This window comes from Perognathus longimembris, chromosome 16, assembly GCF_023159225.1.
Source record: "Perognathus longimembris pacificus isolate PPM17 chromosome 16, ASM2315922v1, whole genome shotgun sequence".
Lineage (NCBI taxonomy): Eukaryota > Metazoa > Chordata > Mammalia > Rodentia > Heteromyidae > Perognathus > Perognathus longimembris.
The window spans coordinates 19,685,214-19,698,686 of NC_063176.1; the positions used below are offsets into that span (position 1 = coordinate 19,685,214).

General features: G+C 43.1%; 1 protein-coding gene across 4 annotated transcripts in view; it reads left to right on the forward strand.

Moving 5' to 3' along the window:
- The first annotated feature begins 370 nt into the window (after nt 1–370).
- Lin54 (lin-54 DREAM MuvB core complex component) overlaps nt 371–13,473 on the forward strand; it is a 60,739-nt gene continuing 47,636 nt past the window's right edge. For 2 of the 4 annotated variants that reach the window (XM_048364754.1, XM_048364756.1), the window contains exon 1: nt 371–513. The gene's annotated coding sequence lies outside the window, so the exon portion shown is untranslated. Of the gene's footprint in view, nt 514–2,430; nt 2,693–13,473 lie in introns of those variants that run through there. The other 2 variants (XM_048364753.1, XM_048364755.1) reach the window with 1 other exon arrangement.

The window sequence follows — 13,473 nt, forward strand, 5'->3', positions numbered from 1 at the left end:
ACTTCCTAACAAGGAATGCCAGAAACTGCGAGACGGGTCCCTCCCAACCGCAGGCGCGAACCGGGCCTTCCTTCGCTTCCTCCCCCGCCCCATCTCAGTCCGGTGGAACATTCCGAGCCAAAGCCAGGACCCAGCGCATCCCACCGCCAACCTCCGCCCCCCGCTCCCGGCGCCCCAGCCGAGTCACGTGCTACTGGAGCGTAACTCGGAGTCTTGCGGAATGACGCGGGCTCCAGTTGCCAAGGGGCGGGGCCAGGCGTGCGGAAGGGGCGGGGCGGAGGAAGCCGGCCTGGGGGAGGCGGGGCGGGAGGGAGGGGCAGGGCGGAGGGTGGGCGGGGAGGGCCGCGCGGGCGGGGCGGGCCCAGCGTATTATGGGATGCGGCGGTGGAATGGCGCTGGGCGCGTGATTTTGAACAAACCCCGGTCTGTGTCTCGGAGGCGCCGCCGCCGCCGCGGCTGCTGGGAGCCCGGGGATCGCGGCGCGAGAAGAAGGCGGCGGCGCCGCCGGCTTTGGTGAGTGTCAGCCCCCGAGATAAGGGCTTCGGGGAGCGGGAGGGCGTGAAGGGGCGCCTGGCCCCTCTGCGTGCGGGCGCGCGGGCGGAGAGCGCCTGACCGCCGTCTCGGGCTGCCCGGGCCGGTGGGCCGCGGAGCGGGAAGCCGCGGGCGGGGAGCGCCGAGGGCGGAGGGCCCTCGGGGACCGGGTCCCTGCGCGCGGGCCCCGGGAGCGCGGCTGTCAGTCGGCCGGGCCCGGCGGCTGTTGACACGCAGGCAGCTCGGCCGGCGGAGCCGCGGCGGCGGCCCCGGCTCTGGGAACAGGTCCTGCTGCTGTGTCATTTCGTCGCAGTCCCTCCTTTCGTCGCCGCCGCTCCCCGCTCTTTGTATGGGCGCCCCTCGGGGTGGTGTCCGGTCCCTCGCGAAGCCCACCAGCCAGATGTCACCGCGTCCCCGAGGTGCTCGGGAAGGGAGCGGGCTGGGGCCGAGCTTGACCAGGCAACGGTAAACAGCCCTCGGGCTGCCGGCTGGACGCGGCTGTTGGTGGGCAAATAAAGTTTAAAGGTGAAGAAATTAGGAACCCGGTGATGCTCGTGTCCAGCAGGCTGCGTGTGGAAACGTGGCTTGGAGTGGGTGGTAGGCAGCGTTCAGCTGACTTTTCGGTGGAGTTGTCATCCAGACAAGGCAGGGAAATGAAATGGCTTAAAAACAACACACACACACACACACACACAACAGTACAGCGGCCCTGTTGGCAACCTTGAAATTCAGTTTGTTCCTTTCAAATAGGTCTTTCAGAACTTACTTTGTGGTTGAATGGACTATACAGTTCAGCTTTTGGATGGGTGCTTATTAAATCTTCCTGAAATTAACAGACGTAGCTGATTTTGTAAAAAAAAAATCTGTCTGATCAGAAGCCTTGCAGCTCGTATTCTTATTTATTTGAAGATTTTTAAAATACCTATGCTCTCTTAGCTTCTTATTAAACTGAATCGTGAAAGGGGCTGTTAGGGTTGCCTAGGTAGCTCTGGGGTCCTGTTCTAAAATAGGTTGTTTGCACTGTATGGAAGCAAATACTATCAGTGGGAGATAGTTTTTAGTTTGACGTCTATTCTAAAAACATTTGGTGAATTTAGTTAACAGTTGTGTCTTCTATATTTTAGAAGGAAAGTTTCCACAGTTGGTTCAATACATTTAAAATCCAGTATGGCTTTGTCTTCTTAAATCAATGACAAACTGGAGAAGTCAGTGTTCATAGGCAGATAAATAAGTGGAGAGGAAAATGACCAGATAAGTGGAGAGGATTTTAAAAAAATAGTAATCCAACATATCGACCAGTGTATCCGCTTGAGGATCGGTGCTTGTAATTCACCAGGGTGCCAGAGATCAGGCGTGCGTGTGGGTGTAGCTCCTGCTGTCAAAGTAGTTTCGGTGGTGGAGTGGAATGTCAGAGTTAGTGAGTTGACATCAAAGGGCTCCATAGTGCCTTCCTCGTCTGAGACGGATACAGTGAATGAAACACTTGCCACCAGGGCTTGCAAGTGCTTTTCTGAAAATGAAAGTGTCTGGGTTCTCTTTATTGTCCTGTACCACCTTCCTCAAGGCTTTGGCTCTGCCAAGCAAAGAACATGCCGGACTCGGGACCCCGCGTCCTGCGCCGCCCCTCGGCTGCCGCGGAGGCCGGGTGTCTCGTCCGGGGTGAAGGGTCCTGGCCCAGCCCCGCAGGTGAGCCCTTGAACCTGGGCGCGCGTGTGAAGGCTGGCGGGGCCGGCGGGAGGTGTCCCCGGATATGTGGGAGTGCGCGGCGCGGCGCGGCGCGGGAGGGCGGGCCGGGGCGGGAGCGGGAGGAAGGGGGAGGTGACTGGCGGCGGCGGCGCGCCGGCCCGGGCTCGGCTGTCGGGGAAGCTGCTGAGCTGTGATGGTGATGACGAGGTGAAAATGGCGGATCTTTCGAAATACAATCCCGGCCCCTGACATACCAGAGGCGGCGGCGGCGGCGACGTCGCCACCCGGGCTCCCTCCTCGGCCCCGGGCTGCCCTGTAGCACTCCAGTCCGGGCAAACTGGGAAAGGAAGCGACTGGGCAGAGCTACTGTGCACGGGCAAAACAAGCACTGCCCGGGTTCGGCATTGCCCGGGACCTTCTGGAGCCCCCGCCTCGGAGCCCTAGGGAGGAGAAAGCAAAGCGGCAGCCGGCAGAGGTAGAGAAGGACGGGGTACCCGAGGGCTTGGCTGTCTGGGGGTCGCTTTCTTTGGGGAGATGTGGGTGGGTGGAGGAAGAACTGCGTGTGGATCCGGGAATGACTTGTCCACAGTGCAAAGGATCGGCAGCCTCGTCATGACATCAACATTATTCTTCGAGTATTCAGAGGGCTCGAGTTTGCTCTCACACCTCAGGCTGCTGCTGAGGCCTAGAGGAGCCGCCGGTGCGGATCATGATTGCCTGAGGTGATACTGAAATATCCACTCTGACGGTGTTGTTGGCTTGGTGGTATCCACCAGTTTTATGGGGTTGCATGTTTCTTTAGGGAGGCAAAGCATTGGCATTTCCTTCTGCATTTTAGGTCCGACCTAGATCATAGTCTGTAACTTGTTGGGGTGCGGAACCTCACGTTTTTTGAGCATATGGACCAGTTTTGTAGCCATCTATCAAAACCCGTTCTTTTTTTTTTTTCTTTTCTTTTATGGCTTTGTCAACCAAAGAGTGGCCTTTGCCCCTGCCAATTGGCAAATAATAATTGAGATACTGTCAGTCATATTTTATATCCACGCTCTTCAGGGAAGTTCTTCACCCGTCCCTTCTGATTTCATGAATTCGGAGAATAAAGTTATGGAAGATTTTACAGTAGGCTGTGTTCCACGGGAAATTCAGTTCAGGAATCTCTATTTTGGTCATGAACTTTACTTCATTGTCAAAGGGAGGTGTAATGGCTTGATGCAAGCCATAGCTGTGGTTGGATATGAGAACAGTAAGTTGGTAGAGAAACCCAGACTGCTGCTGTATTCCAAGTGCTGGATAGCTCTTTGTTTAGAGACTGGAGAAGGGCTGATTGACTGTATGATGGCCACATTATGTAAAGATCTATCTTATCTATCTAATTATGTTGCAGGATCCCTAAGCTGTCTGTCTCCTTGCATATGAAAGGAATGTTACTGAAAGGTTACATATTAATCAAATTTTTATACATTGATTTAGGAGCCTCTTCTCCACACCTTCAGTAGTGCAAGATTAGTAACATTGAGTGTCTGAGAGTAGAGATTAATATTTAAGAGGTACTCAGTAGTAACACTCAAGCTTACCAGTAAATTCCCTTGTTCAAATTGCAGAAGAGTGATACCATAGACGTTATACAATGCCATACATTGTATTTTGTATTTAGAAGGGAATTGCTTTATGGAAATGTATGTATAGTTTGGACTTTTGGCTCTTATTCACTTCAAGAATGAATGACCAAAAGAGTTTTTGAGGAAATATTTGAGAAGTGCTTAGAACATTGAATAATAATTAAAATGTCATTAAATATTTATCAAATTTAATATGATAAATATTTCATTAAAATATCATTTGCTCTTGCGTTATATAATAGGAACTGGTTCTTTGTTTTTTAATTATACTTTTCATGTTGCAATTATTTGGTTCATGCCAACCCAGTTTATTTAGTAGTATAACTAAGATGTAAAAACTAGAGAGATTTAAACGTTGTCAAATTAATTTTCTTAGTTTGTTTGGATCAGGGTCTTATGTTGCTCAGGCTGATTTCAAACTTACAAACCACCTGCCTGAGCCTTCCAGGTGCTGGGATTTTAGGTGTGTACCACTGTGCCCAGCTTTAGATTTTCATTACTGTTTGTCAAACTATTCTGTGCTGCATGTCCTAATCTGAAACTCTAAAATCCAGAATGTTTTACTCAGAAAGCATCCAATTTGGGAGCTTTTCACATTTGCTGATTTGGATATGCTTAATGGTAAAGTCTATGCAATTCCACAATCTGAAAACTTGGAATATTTCCTTTTGAGAATTGATAGTCAGCTTGCACTGGGTATTTCTTTTTTAACCAGTCCTAGGGCTTGAACTCAGGGCCTGAGCACTGTCCCTGGCTTCTTTTTGCTCAAGGCTAGCACTGTACCATTTGAGCCACAGCACCACTTCTGGCTTTTTCTGTTTATGTGGTGCTGAGGAATTGAACTCAGGGCTTCATGCATGCTAGGCAAGCACTCTACTGCTAAGCCACTATGGCAGCCTGAAGCACAGGGTATCTTTTATGGGTCATATACTATGCTAGGGATAAGAGCTAAAAACAACCTCAGTATTATTGTCTCAAGGAGTTTTCTGTTTAAGAATAGTTAACATGGTGGCTCAGTCTTGTGATCCCAGCCCTCAAGAGGTGGAGTTAGGAGAATCAAAAGTTCTAGCCAGGGGCTGGGGATATGGCCTAGTGGCAAGAGTGCTTGCCTCTTATACATGAGGCCCTGGGTTCAATTCCCCAGCACCATGTATACGGAAAACGGCCAGAAGTGGCGCTGTGGCTCAAGTGGCAGAGTGCTAGCTTTGAGCAAAAAGAAGCCAGGGACAGTGCTCAGGCCCTGAGTCCAAGGCCCAGGACTGGCCAAAAAAAAAAAAAGTTCTAGGCAGGCTTGAGTTACCCACTGAGACCTTACCCTGTGTTAGAAGTCTTCATCAGAAAGGGGAAGGGAAAGGGGAGGGTGGATTCTTATTGCTGGAGGTTTTTTGTTTTTATTTTTGTTTTCACTAGAATAGTGATAGTCTCCTGAACATTCCAGGAATATTTAGGTGTATGGATATGTTGTAGGTGAGATGAGTTAGGAATAAAAATATTATAATTGGCTCTAAGCTTTATATTAATTACTGGTTGCAGAGGGTAGAGTCATTGAGAAGGTGTACTTTTATGTATGTTATTTGAGATGTCACAGATGACACAGTCTTAAACTTTGCTGTTTGATAGAATATTGGCTGTCATAAAAATGTAGGGAAATCAAAAGGAGAAGCTAATTTAGTTAGAGAAGTAGGAAAATAATTGGAGTTACAATGTACCTGTAACTGTCTTCATAGTGACTTGAAACTGAGGCTCAGATAGTATTGCCTGAGATTGCATGATGAACAAGTAGGGGGCCCAAGATTTGAGAATGAGTCTTTATGATTTAAATCCTAATTAATCTATTTTTGATTGAGATAGCCTCTCTCTGAGTAGCATAGACTAAGTGCAAATTTATGATCTTAATGCTTTAGCCTCAATGTAGTAATCTTAGGGTGTTTTTTTTTTTTTTGCGGGGGGGCGGGGGTTGTTTTTGGTGTCTGTCCTAGCTAGGGCTTGAATTTAGGACCTAGGTGCTGTCCCTGAGCTTTGGGCTGAAGTCTAGCACTAGCAGTTTACCACTTAAGTCATCTCTTCACTTCTGGCTTTGTGTGTGTGTGTGTGTGTGTGTGTGTGTGTGTGTGTGTGTGTGTGTGTTTGTGTGTGTATGTGTGTTGTGTGATTAATTGGCAAAAGGAGTCTCATAGTCTTTCCTGCCTGGGCTGGCTTTGAACAGATATTGTCAGATCTCAGCCTCCTGAGTAGCTAGGATTACAGGTGTTGAGCCATGGGTACTCAACGCAAGTTCCCTTCTAACTGAAGCAATTTTGAATCCCTAGTATTCTAAATTATGAAGGTATTTAATTATACACATATATAAAATGAAAGTAAATTTTTAGATAAAATAAAAAAAGTATAAGATAAAATATAGGTTGATATTGTTTTATAGAAACTAACTACCTCCCTCCCACTTTTGACACAGTGTCTTACTGTGTAGCCCAAGCAGGCCTTAAACTCTTGATTTGCCTGCCTCTCTGCTGCTGGGATTACAGGAATGCAACATTATGCCTAGCTTGTAACTAAATCTTCCTTTGTATTATAAATATACTATTGTCTGCCTTGACACAAGTGTGCAGTTTTCTATATCATATTTATCCTGTGTTTACTCAATTCCTAACCACTCTTCTATGTAGTTTGAACAGTGCAGAACTTTTCTCCTTATGTTACAGGTTAAGTGGTTTGGCTTTTACTTGGCACAAATGTCTTTTATCTTACAGGTTCTGTCTCTTTTTCTCTAGTCTACTGTCATTCTCACATCCTTGAATTTTCACATCCTTGATTTTGACTGTGGAAGGGCTATGTAACTGATTCAGAATAAGTCTTTAAAAGCATGCTATCAAAATGAAAGTGCAAATCTTTCAAAACTTCAGCAGAAATCATGGTTTGTAGTCCACTATTTCCAGTTTACTTTGGAAAATATAGTTTTGTACCTGTTTTTGAATTGTTGGTGTTTAGGTTTAGAAAGCAAAGCTAAAATTTACATTGTATATATAATTAGTGATGATAGTAAATTCTAGGCACTTAAATACTCAGATCATTTCTATCCAAACATCTGATTACTTGCTCATTGGTTCTACAGCAATGGCTCATCTGTTCATGTTATATACAAAAATGAAAATGTCCTCCCATATATTTTTCCTCTTATAACTAAGAGAGAAGAATATCATTTCTACAGTAGCAATATTCTGTTAAAAAAAAAAGAAACTCCTTAAAATATAAAAGCCATTTGGGTACTGGTGGCTCACACCTGTAATATAGCTACTCAGACTCAAGAGGCCAAGTTCTGAGACCGTTTGAAGCCAGCCCTGGCAGGAAGGTACACCAGACTCTTACCTCCAATTAACCACCAAAAACCTGGAAATAGTGCTGTGGCTCAAAGTAGAGTGGTAGAGCTAGCTTTGAGTAAAAAACTCAGAGATAGTGCTCAGGCCCCAAGTTCAAGCCCCATGATGGGTGGAAAAAAAAATAAAAGCATAGGACATTTGCCCATTGTATTATATATTTTATTTATTTTACCTATTTTTATTGTTATCATTCTAAATCATGCTTTGCATTTATTTTTACTTTGAACTGTTTAGTGACTTTTTCATTGACTAGCCCCAATCCAATCCAATCCTGAGATGAGGTTACTTCTCTCAAAGTACAGCTGTGATCATGCCACTCCTCTGTTGATTTCTCATCTACTCAGGGTAAGGGCTTTAATTTCCCAGCATTTCACAAAGTTGAGAAGCAATTACATTAATTGAATGCCTGAAAAAATGATCAGATAGTTAATAAAACCTTGTAGATTTTTTAGAGGAAATGTAATTGTGGAAGATATTATTTAAAATCTACCCCCCCCCCCCTTTTTGGAGGGCAGTCCTGGGGTGCTTGAACTCAAAACTGGTCACTGTCCTTGAGCTTCTTTTGCTCAAGGACATTCTACCACTTGAGCCACAGTGCCACTTTTAGCTTTTTGTTTTATGTGGTACTGAGGAATCAAACTCTGGGCTTCATGCCTGCTAGGCAAGCACTGTGCCACTAAGTCACATTCCCAGCCTAGAATCTAAATCTTTTTGAAAACCTTTGCTTAGTTTGTTACTATGTTTTATGGGGATGTGGATTAGGTAAAGTGTTGTGATCTCATAGCATTATATAAACATGTCTACTCAAATAGACATATTCTAAGCCAAGCAGAAATACTGATAAGAGTTTTTGATGATATTCTTTCTCTATTATTCATATTATTCATATTTATATTGAGAGACTATTATTACTTTTTGGTTGTACTGGGTTTGAACTGAGAGCCTTGCACTTGCTAGGCAAGTACTCTACTATAAGGGCTACACCCCAAGCACCTGAGAGATTATTGCTGCTTGCCAGGCACTGAGGATAAGGATTTGGTGATGCTGAAGACCAACCATTACATGTCCTCGTGTAGTTTGCATTCCAAATAATGGGGACATGGTAACCACACTGTAAACTTAGAATCTAGAGCCTTTTGATGGTGATAGGGGCTATTTATAGGAATGCTAGAGTAGTGTGGGATGGAGTGCCTGGGCCAGTACAGATGAGGGTGCCTTTTTTTTTTTTTTGTGGTCAGTTGTGGGGCTTGAACTCAGGACCTTGGTTCTGTCCCTGACCTCTTTTGCTCAAGGCTGGCACTTTACCTATTTGAGCCACAGCACCACGTCTGGTTTTTGTATAGTTAATTGGAGATTAAGAGTCTCATGGGGACTTTTCTGCCTGGCTGGCTTTGAACTACAATCCTCAGATCTTAGCCTCCTGAGTATCTCGATTACTGGTGTGAGCCACCAGTGCCTGACTAAGAGTGCCTTTTGTGTGTATGTGTGTGTATGCTGGCCCTCTACCACTTGAACCACAACTTCATTTTGTGCTTTTTGGTTGTTAATTGGAGATAAGGGTCTCATACACTTTAATGCCCAGTCTGGCTTTGAACTGTGATCCTTGAACTGTGATCCCTTGGACTTAGACTCTTGAAAGTAGCTAGGACTACAGGCGGGACTTCCTCCCCAGTGCTCCCCCACCCCCACCCCAAGTAAGGGTGCTCTTTTAGATAGAACTTTTAATGTAGTTGAAACTCTCTTAGAATTTATTAGGGCTCTTGACAACAGTGACTAAATCTTATTGGATTTAAACCCTTCAACTGTGTTCAACTATGAAGGAATAAAAGATTCATTGGCTTACTCTGCCTTTAGAACTTTTTATGTTATGAATTTAAGTGTTGGAGACATGGATAATATAGTGCACTTTTGTATTTTTTTCTGCTGGTCCTGGGGTTTGAATTCAGAGCCTGGGTGCTGTCTCTGAACTTTCTTTGCTCAAGCCTGGTGTCTTACCACTTGAGGCACAGCTTTGGTTGTTAGTTGGAGATAAGTCTTACAGATTTGTTTGCCCAGGTTGGCTTTGAACCTCGATCCTCAGATCTCAGGTTTCTGAGTGTCTGGGCACCAGTTTTCAGCTTCTTTTTATAGGTAACTCCTCATTAAGTGAAGTGACCCTAAAGCTCCTTGAGGCTCTCTTGGCTTTCTAGTTCTCAACACTGATGATGAGGACACATGTGCTAGTACATAACTTCCATTCCTAAGGGATAAAATTAGGGTGATGATTCATGTAACTATAGTCATGCCTTTCCCTGGTGTGCTTACACGCTACTTTTTGAAAAGTTATTTACCATGCCCTCTGTGTGTGTAACCCTGACTGATTTACATAATAAGGATATATAGTTATAAGGTAGTTAGTAGTCTGCTCAGTGACTTCTGAGATACTGTGGCTCCAAACTCTACACAGTCCTATATTTTATAGACTGGCTGAACCAGTCAGACCTTTTCTTGTTCAGAGTTTGAACTAGCACTCTTAATTCAAGGAGAAGCTTCTACTCCTTTGGGTCTCTCTCTCTCTCTCTCTCTCTCTCTCTCTCTCTCTCTCTCTCTCTCTCTCTCTCTCTCTCTCTCTCTCTCTCTCTCTCTGTTTTTCCCTTGACCTAGAGTCTAGTTCAGGCTGGCCTTGAACTTACTGGAAATCTTCCTACCTCTACCTTCTACCTCTCAAGTGCTAGCATCACAGTGTGTGTTGCCACACTGGGTTGCTTCTAGAGTTTTTTCTACTCTAGGACAGATAAAAACACATTCTATGTGCTAGAGGTATGGTTCAAGCAGTAGAGTGCCTGCCTAGGAAGTGTGAAGCCCTGAGTTCAAACCTCAGTACTGCAAAGAAAAGAAGAAAAAGAAAAACCAAAATATTAGTAACAGCTTTAAAGTGTACAAAGCAAGATGCATGAAGAAGAGAAGTAACAAAACCATTACACTTAGGGATTTTAATACTCAGTAGTTGGTAGAATTATTTAAAAAAATCTCAGCAACTTACTTTGTTTGTTTGGCTATAGAGTCCTTTATTTCTCGGGAGCCTCAAAATCATGGTTCTCATTCTAAGTGTCTTGGTTGCAGGGGTTACCTTAGTACACCACCGCACCCAGCTAAAAACTAGTAAGTGTCTAAGAAGTCTGAATAATACTACCATCTAACTTCACTAACATTTATACAACACTTTACTCAGCGAATACAGAATTTTCTTTTAAAGTACACAAGGAACATTCATTGAGACACATCATACACTGTACCATAAAATAAATCTATTTCAAATGTGGAAAGATTCTTGGTATTATATTTTCTGACAATAATAGAAGTACATTAGGAATAGGAGTGTGAGACCCTAAGTTTAACCTCCAATACTGGCATACATACAAAAAAAAAATTACCCCCAACAAAACCCAGTAACTTAGAATGCTTAAAGAAATGCAAGAGAGAAATACAGTGGTTTCATAGTATAAAATCCCAACAAGAAAAAGTGCAGTGGGAGAATAAGAATATAAAGCTAAAATACAGCTTCTGTCTGAAGACAGAATATCTTGAGGCTTAGCTGTAGCCAAGAAGTTTAGATTTAAAACAGGCCACCTGATGGTGCTTTGGTTGTTGTTGTCCATACCATATTCTGTGGCTTCTGTTGAAAGGCAGTGGGGTTGTAGCTACCCAGGAAGGAAGAAGCTCTCAAAGCGAGGAGTGGAGGGACTAATGTCAGCCCTTTTAATAGAAAAATTTGACTGGATTGAAAATGTTAGTTCAGTTGAGTTGAAAGTGTGGGTGCTTGGAACTGAAAAAAAAAATACTTCTTAAGGGGGAATCTCCATCTTCTGTATCTTAATCTTTCCTTCTTTCTGCTCCTTGACTTCTACTTTAAGGAGAAAGCGGAATACAGATTGGACTGAGGTATCCTGTCCTTGCAGAGGACCAGTGGCCAAACCTATGTATCTAAATATGCTGGGAGACCTTCAGAGAGAGGAAGGAGTCAAACTTTTCCATGTGTGGAGCATTCCCATTCAGCTGATAGGGGTATAAGTAACCTTTGTAGTAAGTGAAGAAAGTCAGCATGACATCCTGGGTGGATCATGTACTGTTGTGTTTTGGCTTTCCTTGCTGAATGTTGAATAATTAGTACTGGTGTTTTCATATGCTTATACAGTGAACAACTGTAAGGACCAAGGGGATTCTTCTTATCAAGTCATTTGTGAAAAAGTGCTAGTGAGGCTGGAGATAGAACTTACCTAGGATGGTTAAGGCCCTAGGTTTTACTTCCTCCTAGTCCCTCCTCCCTCCAAAACAGGGTTATTACTTTGGCATTCTGAAACTCTAGTGAGTTATTGCAACTTTATCCAATTCAATCAGAAGTCTGAAAACTATTTAAAAATGACAAAGACTAACAAACACTTCTTAAATGAAGATACACAGGTAGACAATGTGTACGTGAAAAATTCTTAGGTATTATTAAGCATCTGGGAATTGCAAAGTAAAACCACAATGAAAGGTTTGGGGGTGTGTTGCTCAATGTAGAACACATGATAGGCCACTACAAACAAAAGATCAAAGAAAAAGCTGTGTGTGGTGATATACACCAGCAATCAGAGCCCTCTAGAGACTGATGCTAGAGGATGGAGAATTTGAGTCCAACTTAGGCTTCATAATGAGACCTTGTATCAAAAAAGAAAGGAACTACAATGGTTTATCACTTTATATACATTAAGATGTTTAAAAACACCTATTTCTGTCATCTCAGCACTCAGGAGGCTAAGGCATGGGGATTGTGAGTTTTAGACCAGCCTGGGCTTATATAGGGAGACCTTGTCTGAAAAACAAAGTGGTAAAATTAAAAGATGAGTTTTTTGGTGAGGATAAGAACCTTCATACTCATTGGTGGGCATTTAAATTGTGTAATGATGCAGTAGTTTATGTAATAGTTTAGGTGTTTCATATATATATTTAAAAATAAACTTTGTATAACGCAACAGTTCCACTTCTAGGTATTTATCCAAAAGGTATTTATCCATAAAAAAAATGTTTATAGCATTATGCATGGTAGTTCTAAACTGGAAACAGTCCAAATGTCTATTATCAAGGTGAATGGATATACAAATTGTAGACTAGTACAGTGGAATTTTATTCATCCAATAAGAAGGAAAAGAACTACTAATCAGTGCAGCTACTAATCAGTGCAGCAGTCAAGATAAATGTCAAAAAGCATGCTGAGAGGAAAAGCTCATGTTATATGACTAGTTTATGTCACAATTACATAACATAAGAAGTCCCTGACTTATGGTTGTCTACCCATGATTTTTGATTTTATAATGGTACAAAAATGTAAGTATAAAATATAAGCATAAGATATAAAATATACTTTGGATTTTTTTCTTGGGCAAACAATAATGCTCTGTAATCATCCCTTTAGATACTATGCACTGAATTGAGCCATAGGCTCCTTAGTCATGTGATCACAAGACTGTATAATTGCTTGTGTTGCTAAGCTATGGTTTGAGTAGATTAGGTGCATTATGTGTACTTTGACTTCTTTTTTTAGAATTTACTTTGTTATTATTATAGAAGTGATATACAGACACATTTACAACTGTCAGCTAGTGAGTACATTTCCTTTTGTACAGTGTCATCTCCCATTCTCCCATTCCCTTCCTCTCATGTCTACCCATGAATTTAAGTAGTTCACTTTCATCAATGTCCAGTGCACTCCACTGCTGCACTTTCTCACCCTTTTTCCTTGAATTCTGTGCCCCACCCCCCCGCAGATAGCACGTGAATATGCCCTATATAAGGTAAAGTATACAGAATAGGTTTACTAGGTTATAAGTTGAGGAGCATCTGTGTATGATTCCACTTACGTGAAGTTCTATTCAGTGTGAGCAAAAAGGCTAAATACAGAGGGGTTAGTCGTTGTGTAGGATGAGATTTCAGGATAAAGAGTTAACTCTAATTTTTCTCCACTTCAGAACACTAGTGGTAAGAATTTAAGATAATATGATTTGTAACTAAAATGGGAAAATTTGGTTTGAAAACCTGAATTTGAATCATGGCTCAGAGTAGCTATTTGACCATTCACTAGCTCTGTGACTTTAGGCAAATTGTTATTTAACCTTTCTAAAATTTTCGTCTATAAAATAGAGATGAGAATGGATTGTCATAAGGATTAAGTTATGCCATCACTGCTCCGAATGTAGTAACTGCCCAGCATTGGTGATAGTAGCAGTATTTAACAATGTTAATAA